Consider the following 13,693-nt stretch of genomic DNA (forward strand, 5'->3'; position numbering starts at 1 on the left):
CAAAGACCACCAGTCCTGACCAATTAAACTGTAACATCTCATAGTTTGCCAATTGTTAACCAATCCAAAGATTGTAAAGCTGAGAAACCTGAGCTGTTTGAAAACTCTATAAAAACCCTGCAGACAAAGCGTTCTAGGCTCTTTCCCTAATCCGCTGCGTTGGATGTGGTTAGAGACTTGGCTCGAGCTTGAATAAACAACCCTTATGTATTTACATTGGTGATGGCTCCTGGGTGGTCATTGGGGACCCCGAACTCTGGGCATAACATACTCTGTACACAGGGTAGATAGGGACTGGCAACTTTAGACACTGGCTACCTAAAATGAAGGGGTGATAAAGGCACAAAGGGACTGACTTACAACATTTCAAGAGGGGGTTTAATTTAAGAGTGTGTGGGGGAAGAAAGAGTCCCCACCGAATAATTGTCATCTTGTCTAGATAGGTCTGGTTAAAAGAGATGGGAATAAGATTCTTATGATTCAATAGCGAGTAATTGTTATCATGACTAATTGCAACTATCACAATTGTAAAGGTAGAAGTTTTGTAACATAAATGGGGAAGCAGTTAATCTTACAGTCCAGAAACAAAGGACCCTAGAACCATCAAGGGAGAAGGGCACAAGCGGAATGTGGGACCTTATCCAGAGAAGCAGTAACACCAGAGATGGAGGCAGAGATGGGGACATGGAGAGGGGGAGCGGCTGAGGACTCTAGATTCATAGGAAGAGAGGAACTAAGAGATGGTGGCCATTAGGCAGACTTGCAGAATGTGCCCTTTGGTGACTTAAATTATTATATATCCCTGAGTGTTTTTTTTTTAAAGCTAAAATGAATAGAGAGAAATACTGTTAACTGATGGTTCATGGAGGGGAGTGTAATCATTATGATGAAATATGTTGTATGACTTGTTGAATGTAGAACTGATGATCTGCCCTATAAACTTTCACTCAATCCACAATAAAACTTAAAGCAAGAAAAAAAAAAAGAACACACTGTTCAAAGCAGGCATGCTTTAATTGTTAAAATAAACTATTGTTTGGTTTTGAGATGACTTCAGGTGATATATTTGGCTTAAGGTTTAAAGATAATCTCAGGGCAATTGTTTCAGGAGTTCATCCATCTGCCATGACTCCAGAAAATCTTGAGCTAATGAGGTTGTAAAATTCTGTTCTACATTTTCCCTACAGAATCTATCTCCATAGAATCCTTGATCAAAATCTTCAGTAGTGATAGCAAGCCAGGCACCATCCAGTTTTTCTGGTCTCATAGCAAATGGTTTGCCATCATATTTAATGTACAAATGTTCTTTACGTTCTCTGAATATTCCATTACATGACATCCTTTTTTTAGGTGTGCATAGATTAATCATCTTTTTGATCTTACCAAAGATATTAGTTATAGTTCATTTTTTTCTCCTATTGCCTTCCTTGTTTGTTTCCTCTGAGTGTCTTTATTTGGATTCTACTTTAGATATCCAGTTATCATGTTAGAAGATTACTTCAAATGTTTGGTGATGCTTGTTTATTCATGTTTAGTAATGAGGCACTAGGATGCTTACTGGAGTCCTGGTGTGGCGCTATGGGTTAATGAGCTGGACTGCAAAGTTGTTTTAAACTGCAAGGTCAGCAGTTCAAGCTCACCAGCTGCTCCTTGGAAACTCTATACAGGGTTGCTATGGGTCGGAATCAACTTGACAGCACTTAACAACAATAACAAAGGATGCTCACTAAGATGCTGTACCAAAAAGAAATGGTCGATGTTCAGCCATTTCCCATGGTGTTGAAGGAAGAAGTCTAAGCTACACTGAAGGCATTGGTGAAAAACGCGTCTCTAGGAATTGGTGGACTCCATAGTAATGCAGCACTGAAGTACTCATTCATCTATGCCAAGAAATTTACACAGCAGCAACCTGGACAACTGATTGGAACTATTTATGTCCATTCCAAAGAAAGGTGACACACGGAATGCACAAATCATCAAACATTATCATTAATATCATTTGCAAGTAAAATTTTGCTGAAGAAAATTTTAAAAATGCTGCAACAGTACATAAATAGAGAGCTGCCAAAAATTCAAGCTGTATTCAGAAGAGGATGTGGAACTAGGGATATCATTGCTGATGTCAGGTGGATCTTGGCTGGAAACAGAGTGTATCAGAAAGATGTTTACTTGTGGTTTATTGACTATGCAAAGGCTTTCAGCTGTATGGATAACATGTGAAGAACAGGTATTTCAGAACACTTAATTGTGCTCACAAGGAATCTGTACATAGAGCAAGAGGCAGCTGTGAGGCCAGAACAGGGGGATCCTGAATGGTTTAAAACTAGGAAAGGTGAATTCCAGGGCTGTATACTTTCACCGTTATGTATTCAAACTGCATGCTGACCAAATAATATGAGAAGCTGGATTATATGAAGAACAACGTAGCTTCAGGATTGGAAGAAGACTCATTAGCAACTTGAGGCATGAAGATGATACAACTTTGCTTGCTGAAAGAGAAGAGGACTTAAAATACTTACTGATGAAGATCAAATACCACAGCCTTCAGTCTGGATTACACCTCAATTTAAATAAAACAAAAATCAACTGGACCAATAGATAACATCATGATAGATGGAGAAAATGGAGAAAAGAGTAGTATTGTCAAATATTTCATTTTGTTTGTATCCACAATCAACACTCATGGAAGCAGCAATCAAGAAATCAAATGATGGATTGCACTAGGCAAATCTACTGCACAAGATCTGTAAAGTGTTCAAAAGCAAAGCTATCAGTTTGAGGATTAAGGTGTGCCTGATCCGAGGCAGGGTATTTTCAATAGCATCATATGCATGTGAAACTTGGATCATAGAAGAATTGATGTATTTGAGTTATGGTGTTCAAGAAGAATATTGAAAGTTCCATGGATTGCTAAAACAACAAACAAATCTGTATTGGAAGAAATACAGCCAGAATGCTCCTTAGGAGCCAGGATGGAGAGACTTCATTTCTCATACTTTAGACATTTGATCAGGGACCAGTTCCTGGAGATAGACATCATGCTTGGTAAGGTAGAGGGTCAATGAAAAAGAGGAAGATCCCCCAATGAGATGGATTGGCACAGGGGCAGCAGCACTAGGCTCAAGGGTGACAATAGTGAGGATGGTGCAGAACTGGCCAGTGTTTTGTTCTGTTGGGCATAGGATTGCTATGAGTGGGAACTGACTTGATGGCACCTAACAGCAACAAGATGCTCTATGTACACAGTCTGACCTGGTTGAGTAGGACCTTTACTGTAGGTAGACTAGGCAGGGAAATTGTAGTACAGCTTTTACCTGTTAATATTGGTAGTTATTTTTATTTGCCCCTTGTGTTGGCCAATTTTCCTGGAAGGGAGTTCTCTGGTCTCTTGCCTGGTGGTGGTGGCAATGGTGGTGGCAGGGGAGGTGCAAGACCGGCTGCCAGTGTCCTCAGGGCTGAGTGGAGAAAGAAGCCTGGAGGTAGTGACTCACATTGCATATGGACACCCTCTCCTCCCTTTTTGTAGCCGTGCCTTTCTCTTTAAGTCTTCATACTCTCCAAAGAATAAATCTTGATACTTCTGCAGGGGTTGGGTGGATTATTTTTGGGACTATTATTCTTCTGTCAACTTCCAACTAATCCTCCTATTTTTAGGGTCACCTACATCTTTTCCTTCAGAAGTGCCTCAGTTTGTCTAAGGATCTGAATCATTAATCAGTTTACTTACTAGCACCCTTCCCCAACTCTAATTACATTACTTCTAATTAGTTTTTAAAGGAGCTCTGGTAGCGTAGTGGTTACAAGTTGGGCTGCTAATCTCAGGGCCAGCAGTTTGAAACTACCAGCTGTTCCATGGGAGAAAGATGAGGCTTTCTGCTCCTGTAAAGATTTACAGCTTTGGAAACCCTGTATAGGGTCGCTATGAGTCAGAACCGACTCCACGGCACAAAACCACCAATTAGTTTTTAAACTTTTTTCTTCTACATATGAAGACTGTTGGAATGGCATAAACTTTTACATTGAGTATAACTTATACTCATAAGTTCAACTTATAGTTATAAAGTCTAGGATCATAGATGTACAGCTGAATATTTACATATATGTACATCTGCATGACCACTACCCCCATCAAGATGCAGAACATTCCATCACATCTGAAGATTTCTTTGTGCCTCATCCCAGATAATCAGGTCACCTAACAACAACACCAGGAGTCCTGGTGTGGTGCTGTGGGCTAATGTGTCAGACTGCAAAGTCATTTGAACAGCAAGGTCAGTGGTTCAAGCTCACCAGCTGCTCCTTGGAAATCCTGTACAAGATCGCTATGGGTCGGATTGACTTGATGGCACTTAACAACAACAACAAAATGTAACCACAATTCTAACTTCTAACACCAAGATTCTTATTGCCTGATGTAGAACTTGGCATAAATGGAATCATGCTGTATGTTTCCTTTTATGTCTGGTCTTTTCCACTCAGCTTTCTGTCAGCACAGTTTCTTTGTTTTTAGTTGCTGGTCTGCTTTCTGATTGACTGTTGACCATACTGCGCCTGTTTGCTCTTCAGCTTCCCTGATCTTAACTTAACGCCCATTCTAATTGCCTCCCAAAGTCAATGTGGGTGATGGACTTATCTGGGCCTAGTGTTAGTTGGTGGAAGAGCACAATGTTTCCTCTTTGAACTTGGGCCAGATGTACAACTGCCAAATCATGCAAAATGGACTCATTGTTCCTATAAGCTACACAGTGTGTGTGTATGACACAGAGACAGAGAGGGCAAGCCTTGTCTGAATTCTGGCTCTTTCACAGATACATCTTTTGTTCTGAGCAGGTCTCTCCATTTTTTCCCCCTACAATTTTCCATTTCCATCACTCACTTGGATCCACCGAATACTGAGAGCCTCTGCAGGGTCAGCAGGTTTCAGGTTGGCGGATGGGGACCGCAGAATTCAGGTGGCCCCTTCCATCTAGCCATCTGGCCTGCCTCTGCTACCCTGCTCCTCTCCTGTTCTCCCCAAGTTCCCTCCAGGCCCTGCCCATCCCTTGGCTCAGGCTGATCACCTCACAGATTTGGGCTCACTTTAGTCCTTTTTGTGTTGGTGCCAAGCAAGCTTCTGACTCTCAGCTTTGCTATCTTCTTTACCTGGGGTAGGAGTCCTGGTGTGGTGCTGTAGGATAAGCACTGGACTGCAAAGTTGGTTTGAACCACAAGGTCTGCAGTCCCTCCTTGGAAACCCTTGGGGCTGGGGAGAGAACTAAGAACAGTAACTCTTGTCCTTCTCCCTAATCTCCTTCCTGGAATAGAAGGGTTTACTCTTTTCATCTTATGTTGGGTGGGTGCTGCTGCTTCCCCTAAGGACTGTCTCCTCATGCGCTCACATTTCAAAGCTTTGCTTATTACATGTATAAGGAGAATTTTGGAATTTAGGAAATCCTTTACTTTCCTCACAGTGCTCTGTCTTCATGTGTTGTCTCACTAGGAAGCTGGACAGTCGGCTATGAGTCGTGAAGCAGAACAAGGACTGCCTTCTCTTTCCCGTAGTTCCTGGGTGGTGCAAACAGTCCACAAGTCCAAGTGCTACCTGAAAGTCTGGAGGTTGGAATCTGCTCAGAGATGCTTTGGTAGAAAGGTCTGGTGATCTACTCCTGAAAAATCAGCCTTTGAAAGCATGTGGCGCACAGCTCTATTCTGACTCAGAACTGACTCTACCACAACTGGTTTTTTCTCTCTCATCTTTAGCTTTAGTAATTCCAATCCTCCCTAAGGCAACGAGTGTCATTGGCCAGAGAGGGAAGATGAACAAAAAGGATCAGAACATTAAAAGCATATGTATAATATATATATGTGTGTGTGTGTGTACGAATGTATATGTAAGAATGTATCTGTATTTATATACACACACACATTTAAAACCCTGTTGTATGAGAAAAGATACCAGTTGCAGCTGTTGCTGAGGGTATGATGAGGAGAGGCTGTGTTTGACCCTTAGCACCCAACTTTATCCCAAGTAACGCCCTTCCTGCCCAGCAGGGGGAAAACACCTCAGAACTGGGAGGGGGTGCTCAGGCCCCGGAAGAGACAAGTCGCCTGGGGCTCAGGGACCTGAAGGTGACACAGATGTGCCCCACGCCACTCAGGAATCCAGGACAAGTGAATTATTGCCTCATAGTCCTCCCTCTTGGGAGCTGTGGATTTGTTGGGTGTTTACAGAAAGCTCCCATATTTCAGATGAGTCGATGCTAGGTGGGGAGAGGAGGGTGAAATTTTATGGGAGCTCCTGACAACACATAAGGTAGTCTGAGTCTCTGGACTTGGGGTCTGGGTTGGGGGCTCTCTTGCCAAATCTAGTGGGGGGAGTCTAAGTACCAAAGTTTAAACAACATTTTTTTCTATTGAGATCAATTAACCATTCAAAAATAAAAATTCTTAAAGGGCCTTGTGCATGCTCAAGACAGTTTAGTCTTAAGTTTGTGTTTTGGATAAAAGGCTCAATATAACTTTTAAAATTATGAGTCAGAATCTGAAATTTATAAGTTGTTGTTAAGTGCCGTCAAGTAGATTCCGACCCATAGCGACCCTGTATAGGGTTTCCGAGGAGCAGCTGGTGAACTTGAACTGCCCACCTTGCAGTTCAAAAGACTTTGCAGTCTGGCACATTAACCCACAGCACCACAAATACACACAATACACATACATTTCCAGTGTAGGGAAGCTTTATGTAAAGCGGAGTTAGAAAGGAAAAGACTAATAGGGCAGAATGAGGGGATAAGGGAAGCCCCCTGGTGATGGTGAAGGCCCAATGGGGAGAGGCTGAGGAATTTCGAAGGGGAGGTTGGTCCAGGTACGTCAGTAGCTCTTGAGACATGCTCCTATTTCTTAACTTACCCTGAAGTTCACGTACCTGCTACCACTGCTGCTTGACCAAGTTAATTAGCTGAGTAATGCCTGTTTACAACTCTTCCATGGTGCTTTACTTTAAAATTCCAGAAACTCTGTTCTGGGTTAGATACAAACACTCTGGGTTCTGCAGTTCTAAAGCACTGGCTGGCATGTGCTATTAGCCAGAAGATGTGGCATGGAAGGCAGTTGTACTCTGGATGGAAACTTCCTGAGGTGGTGATGGGAGGCTCTGTTCTGGTGTAACTCACACATCTCTCTATCTGGTACATGGTAGATGCTCAATAAATATTTGTTGAATGAATGACTAGGTTACCTATCCCTTGCTGAGAGAGAGTCTCCTCCACTTTTTCAACAGGCTAGGTGTCTTTCTTCTGCTTGGTCCTGAGCAGGCTTGGCCTGAAATGGTCCTTTTTCTTTTGTCAATAGAGTGAATAACTACTTCCTGTGAGGCAAGAGCACAGACTTGTCTGTGCCTTGATCTTGACTTGGTAATTAATGAGAAATGCTGATGAGTGTGTTCTCTTCCCTGCCTCACACCATACGTCTTGTCATCTGTCCCACCACCTGCTTCAAGGTTCTTTCCTGAAATTGAGACTTAGTGAGGCATTGGTTACCATGTCTTCCTCCACCCCTGTCAGCTGCCTCCTCTTGCCTATGACACTGTTACTGAGTAACTTCAGTGACTGCTGTTCGAGGGAAGGCAAAAAGGGGGGAAGAGACAGAGCCATTTTTTCCTGGAGTTGAAGTAGAGATGAGACTTTCTGTTTCCGTCAGGCAATGCTAGATCTGGGACTTAATGTTTCCTTTTGCCTACACTTCATCAGGAGAGAGACGGTATTGGATACATGGTTTAGAACACTACCTCTGGGATTAATTCCCAGGGTGACCTGGGGCAGTTCCTCAACCCACTGTAATCTCACTTTTCTCATTTGTAACATGAGGATGTTGTTGTTAAGTGCCATTGAGTTGTTTCTGACTCATAGTGACCCTGTATAGAATTTACGAGGCACAGCTGGTGGGTTTGAATCACTGTGTGCTTCAAACTGAACTTGAAGTCCAGTGCTTATCCTACAGCACCACACCAGGATTCCATATAAAATGAGGATTATGAGTATATATATATATTGTGTGGCTCTGTGTGTTAATGCAGAGGCTCTGTGTGAAAGGTCGGTTTGAACTGCAATGTTGGTGGTTCAAGCCACTCCTCAGAAACCCTATGTAGGGTCACTGTGAGTAGGAACTGACTCAACAGCACTTAACAACAACAATATATATATATATATGAGGTAGCTTAAAATTTTTCATGGAAACAATGGGTCTAAAAGGTAATGAGGAAAAGAGAAAGATAGTATGTTGGCAGCCAGGAGGCAGGCATACAGAATGTGTCCTTTGGTTGGATGTTTAAATGATAATATATTCCTCAGTGTTGTTATGTACATTCCAAAAAACAAAACAAAACAAAAACAAAAACAACCCAGAGTGAATAGAAGCAAATACTGTTGAACAATGATGCATGGAGGGGATTGTAATCGTTGCAATGAAACGAAATACCATAGGATGAGTGTAAATCTCCCACGTAAACTATCACTCAACTCACAATAAAAGCTTAAAAAAAAAAAAGGTAATGAGTACATGTGTGCAGGTGTGTATATAATGAAATACACAGAGACCTGGAGTTAGAAAACCGAAAGGGAAGAACTCAGCATTCCTCAAGCTGCAAGAACTGAGGGAAAAACTCAAGCCTCAACTTGAAATACTGAAGGATTCTATGGGCAAAATGTTGAATGATGCAGAAAGCATCTAAAGAAGATGAAGGAATTCAAAGAGTCAGTGTACCAAAAAGAAATGGTTGATGCTCAACCATTTCAAGAGATAGCATAAGATCTAGAGCCAATGGTACTGAAGGAAGAAGTTGAAGGTGCACTGAAGGCATTGCAGAAAACAAGGCTCTGGGAATTGATGGAAAGCAAATTGAATTCTTTCAGCAAACTGACTAAGCACTGGAGGTACTCACTCATCAATGCCAAGAAATTTGGAAGACAGTTACATAGCCAACTGATTGGAAGATATCCATATTTGTGCCCATTCCAAAGAAAGGTGACCTAACAAATGTGGAAATTATCAGGCAATAGCATTAATATCACATGCAAAGAAAATTTTGCTGAAGATAATTCAAAAGTAACTGCAATAGTACATTGACCGGGAACTGCCAGAGGTTCAAGCCGGATTTAGATAAGGACATGGAACAAGGGATATCATTGCTGACATCAGATGGATTTTTATTGAATGCAGAGAATGCAATAAAGATGTTTGCCTGTGCTTTATTGACTATACAAAAGCGTTTTTGACTGTGTGGATCATGACAAGCAATGGGTAACATTGAGGAGAATGAATATCCTGGAACACTTAATTAATTAATGAGGAACCTGTACATATACCAAGGAGCACTTAATTAATTAATGAGGCACCCGTACATATACCAAGAGGCAGTCATTCAAACAGATCAAAGGGATACTGAATGGTTTAAAATCAGGAAAGTTGTGTGCCAGGGTTGTATTCTCTCACTACACTTATTCAATCTGTATGCTGAGCAAATAATCCAAGAAGCTTGATTATATGAAAAAGAATGTGGCATCAGAATTGGAGAAAGACCACCTATGATATGCAAATGATACAACCTTGCTTGCTGAAAGCAAAGGGGACTTAAAATACTGATGAAGATTAAATACTACTGCCTTTAGTATGTAAAGAAGACAAAAACCCTCACACTGGAACAATAAATAACTTCATGATAAATGGAGAAAAGATTGAAGTTGTCAAAGAGTTTATTTTGCTTAGATTCACAATGAACACTTATGGAAGCAGCAGTCAAGAAATCAAACAATGTATTGCATTGTGCAAATCAGCTGCACAAGACCTCTTTAAAGTGGTCAAGAGCAAAGATGTCAGTCTGAGGACTAAGATGCACCTGACCAAGCCATGGTATTTTCATTTGCCTCATCTACATGTGAAAGTTGGACAACGAATAAGGAGGACTGTAGACAAATTGATGCATTTGAGTTATGGCTGGAGAAGAATATTGAAAGAGGGATTCCATGCACTAATTAGTTAGATGCTGAACCTGCCTTCTTGCAGGTGGGGTGGCATCAATACCACCTAAACTGTGGCAATGGGGAGTGGGAAAGGAATGATTCCCAGAGGAAATCTGGGAAATGCTTTTACCATAAGAAAAGTAAAGGAGGTATAAATGCTGAATGTAAAAAGAATAGATGTCCATCTAGAGTGAATGTAGAGCAACTTTTGAGGAGAGTGTAAGTGGGAACCCAGCAAGGTAGAAGGGATGGAAAATATAGGTGCCCAAGGCCTCCTTCATCTCATCAGCTGGGGTCAGTCCTGCTCTGGTAGGACCTATAGGCATGCCCCTTCCCTGAGGATCCTGTTAGCCTGGGTGAACAACTTATGGCCTCACCCATGCCCAGCTGTGCTTCCCAACCCTGTTACAGACTGACTACCTGCAGCTCTCCTCTGTTCTCTTCTGCTTTGTCTATCTGACCTTTATCTTTCGTGGCCTACCTTTTTTCCCTTCTGTGCTCCGAATCACAGTTCTTGTGTGGTAGGGTGGAAAGATTCTCATTATTTTAGCCTAGGGACAACAAATTTGTTTCTCTGTTCCTTCTCCCTCCCCCTTCCCACTTTGAGTCTCAACCAAGCAGATTCCTAAGTCTTGGCAAATGATTCATGGGAAATTGCTGTTGGAGGGTCCTAAATATTTGCTCTTAGCCAGGCAGAACCGTGTGGCCCTCCTATATTGAGATTAACCAAATTGACAAATTGAGCAGTGGTTTTTGATCTTTGTAGAGTTATACAATTTTTGGAGAATCTAATGGGAGACCTGCCTGCTCCAGTATGGCAGCCACTAGCCACATGTATGGCACTGTAGGATAAGCACTGGACTGCTAAACACCCCAGCCTCTCCTTGGAAACCCTATACTGGGCTGCTGTGAGTTGGAATTGACTCAATAGCACTTAACAACAACAGCCACATGTGACTAGTGAGAACTTGAACTATAGCTCATCTGAACTGAGATGTATTGTGAACATAAAACACACAGTAAATTTGAAGACAGTATTAAAATATATCAATACATTTATATTGATTGATAAAATCTTGACTGTATGCAATTAAATAAGATACATTACTTAATTTTATAAGTATATATTGTTATGGAATATAATAATCAAATAAGCACTAAAATATGTTTCACTTATAGTTGACTTTTTAAGTGTGGCTACTGAAAAATTTAATATGACATATCTGGTTTCATCCTATGTTTTAATTGGACAGTGCTGTTCTGGACCCTTTTCTCAGAAATATTTCCAAAAAAAGGAACTTTGCCTATAATATCAGGGACTGTGGCACTGCCATAAATCTAATCCATGGACCCTAGTCCCAAATTTAGAATCTCTGAGCCAGGAATTTTATGTTTTTCCCCAGGCCCAGCATCTACCACATCATCAGTAGATATATGGGGAAACTGAGGGCTAAGTCTTCCTCCCAGCCTGGCCAGCTGAGCCCAAGGTTCCTATCTCTGAGGGTTAGAGCTTCCGCTGTCATGCTGTTGTGGAGGCCTGGAGCTAGGGGTCACTAAGTAGGGGGCGGGGCTGCCATTCCACCTCTTTGGGTCTCCTAAGAGCTGCCCGCAACAGTTCAGGGAGAAGGTGCTAATTCACATCCTTTTGTCATGACTCCTGAGGTTCAGGACTGCTCTGGGTCTGACCCAGACCAACAAAGTCACCAGTAGTCCTGGTGGTTGATGCCAGGTTTCCAATTCAGAGAGGTTCGAGTGTAAACTGAGCTTTGCCACTCACCATTAGTTGACTTTGTACACTGATGTATTTATGACCTACTTTGTAATAAGTTAAGGAGCTCTGATGGGCAGTTCAAACCCACCAGCCACTCTGAGGTAGAACGATGAGACTGTTCTTGTAAAGATCTATAGTCTCAGAAACCCTATGTAGGGTGGCTATGGTTTAGAATCAACTTCATGGCATTAAGTTTGGTTGTGGTGGTTGGTGTTGCTGTCACTTTTTTGTAATAAGTTATTCTTACATTTACTGTTCAATTTAACATAAATTTGGTTCATGCAAATTAGGAATTTTCCTGTTCATTTATTTTTCATTTGTTCACAGACCACATCATTAATTTTATTTTTTGGCCAATTCTGTAATATGATGTTTTAGATCCATTTGTAATAAGTTAACATTAATACAGTTTCTTCAAGAGCAAAGATGTCAGTTTGAGGGCTGAGGTGCGCCTGACCCAAGCCATGGTATTTTCAGTAACCTCATATGCATGTGAAAGTTGCACAATTAAAAGGAAGACTATAGAAGAATTAATGCATTTGAGTTATGGTGTTGGAGAAGAATATTTAAAGTACCATGGACTTCCAAAATAACAACCCAATCTGTGTTGGAAGAAATATAGCCAGAATGCTCCTTAGAAGTCAGGATGGCAAGACTTCATCTGTCATAGGTCAAACATCTTATCAGGAGGGACCAGTCCCAGGATGAGGACATCAGGCTTGGTAAAGTGGAGGGTCAGTAAAAAAAAGGGGAGAACCTCAATAAGACGGATTGACAATGGGTTTAAGTGTAGCAATAATTGTGAGGTTGGTATAGGACCATGGGCCATGCTGTGTTTTGTTCTGCTGTGTATAAGAGGCTATGAGTTGGAACCAACTTGACGGCAGGTAAAAACAACAACAAAAATATAGGTTCATTTGCCTTGCAAAACAGGCCATTATTGTTCAATTAGCTAGTGAGTTTATGTCATCTTAAGGAGCCCTGGTACTGTACATGTTGGGCTGCTAACTGCAAGGTCAGCATTTTGAATTCACCACCAGCTCTTCAGAAGAAAGATGAGACTTTCTGCTCTTATAAGGAATTTACAGCCTAGGAAACACCTATATAGGGTTGCTATGAATCAAATCGACTTGATGGCAGGTTTTTTTTTTTAATGCCATCTGAAGAGAGTAGTTAATACTATTGAGCACATTGAATAGCTTTAGCAGTTAGGTGCCATCACATAATGTTGTTCTACAGAATTGTAACTCTAAAAGTTACCTGATTGGTACCTTTTACCTTTATCTCAAAGCTTGCCATTTGATTCTAATAGAACTCCTCTGAACTCCTAGGGAAGTTCCTGGGTGGTGCAAACGGAAAGGCTGGAGGTTTGCGTCCACAAAGAGGCAACTCAGAATAAAAGTCTGGCAATCTACTGAAAAGGCAGTCACAGTAAACCCCATGGAGCACAGCTCTACTCTGACATACAAGGCTGTCATGAGTTGAAATCTATGCAAAATTGCAACTGGCTTAAGCTCCTGTTGTTGCTGTTAAGTGTCATCCAGTCGGTTCTGACTCATAGTGACTCTGTATAAGGTTTCTGAGGCTTTAAATCTTTGAGGAAGCAGAAAGCCTCATCTCTCTTCCACGGAGCAGCTAGTGGGCTCAAACCATGGACTTTGTGGTTTGCAGTCTTGTGCTTATCATGTGGAGGACCAGCGGAACCCGAAGGTTTGAGGGTAGAGTTGAGGGTGAGGGACCTCGAGTCTGAGCACTATCCAGACCCTTTAGCAACTCTCAGAAGCACGAGGCCCATCCCTTTGAATGCCCGTAGTACCGTCACCCAGACTCAGCAGCACTTTGGTCTGGTCCCAGGTATATGGGCCTCCTTCTCTCAGTGCTGGTGGTGCTCAGGCTGGGGCTGAGCTGCCAGTGTTTCATCACCTCTGTC

Source organism: Chrysochloris asiatica, unplaced genomic scaffold (genome assembly GCF_000296735.1).
Source record: "Chrysochloris asiatica unplaced genomic scaffold, ChrAsi1.0 scaffold00004, whole genome shotgun sequence".
Taxonomy (NCBI): Eukaryota; Metazoa; Chordata; class Mammalia; order Afrosoricida; family Chrysochloridae; genus Chrysochloris; species Chrysochloris asiatica.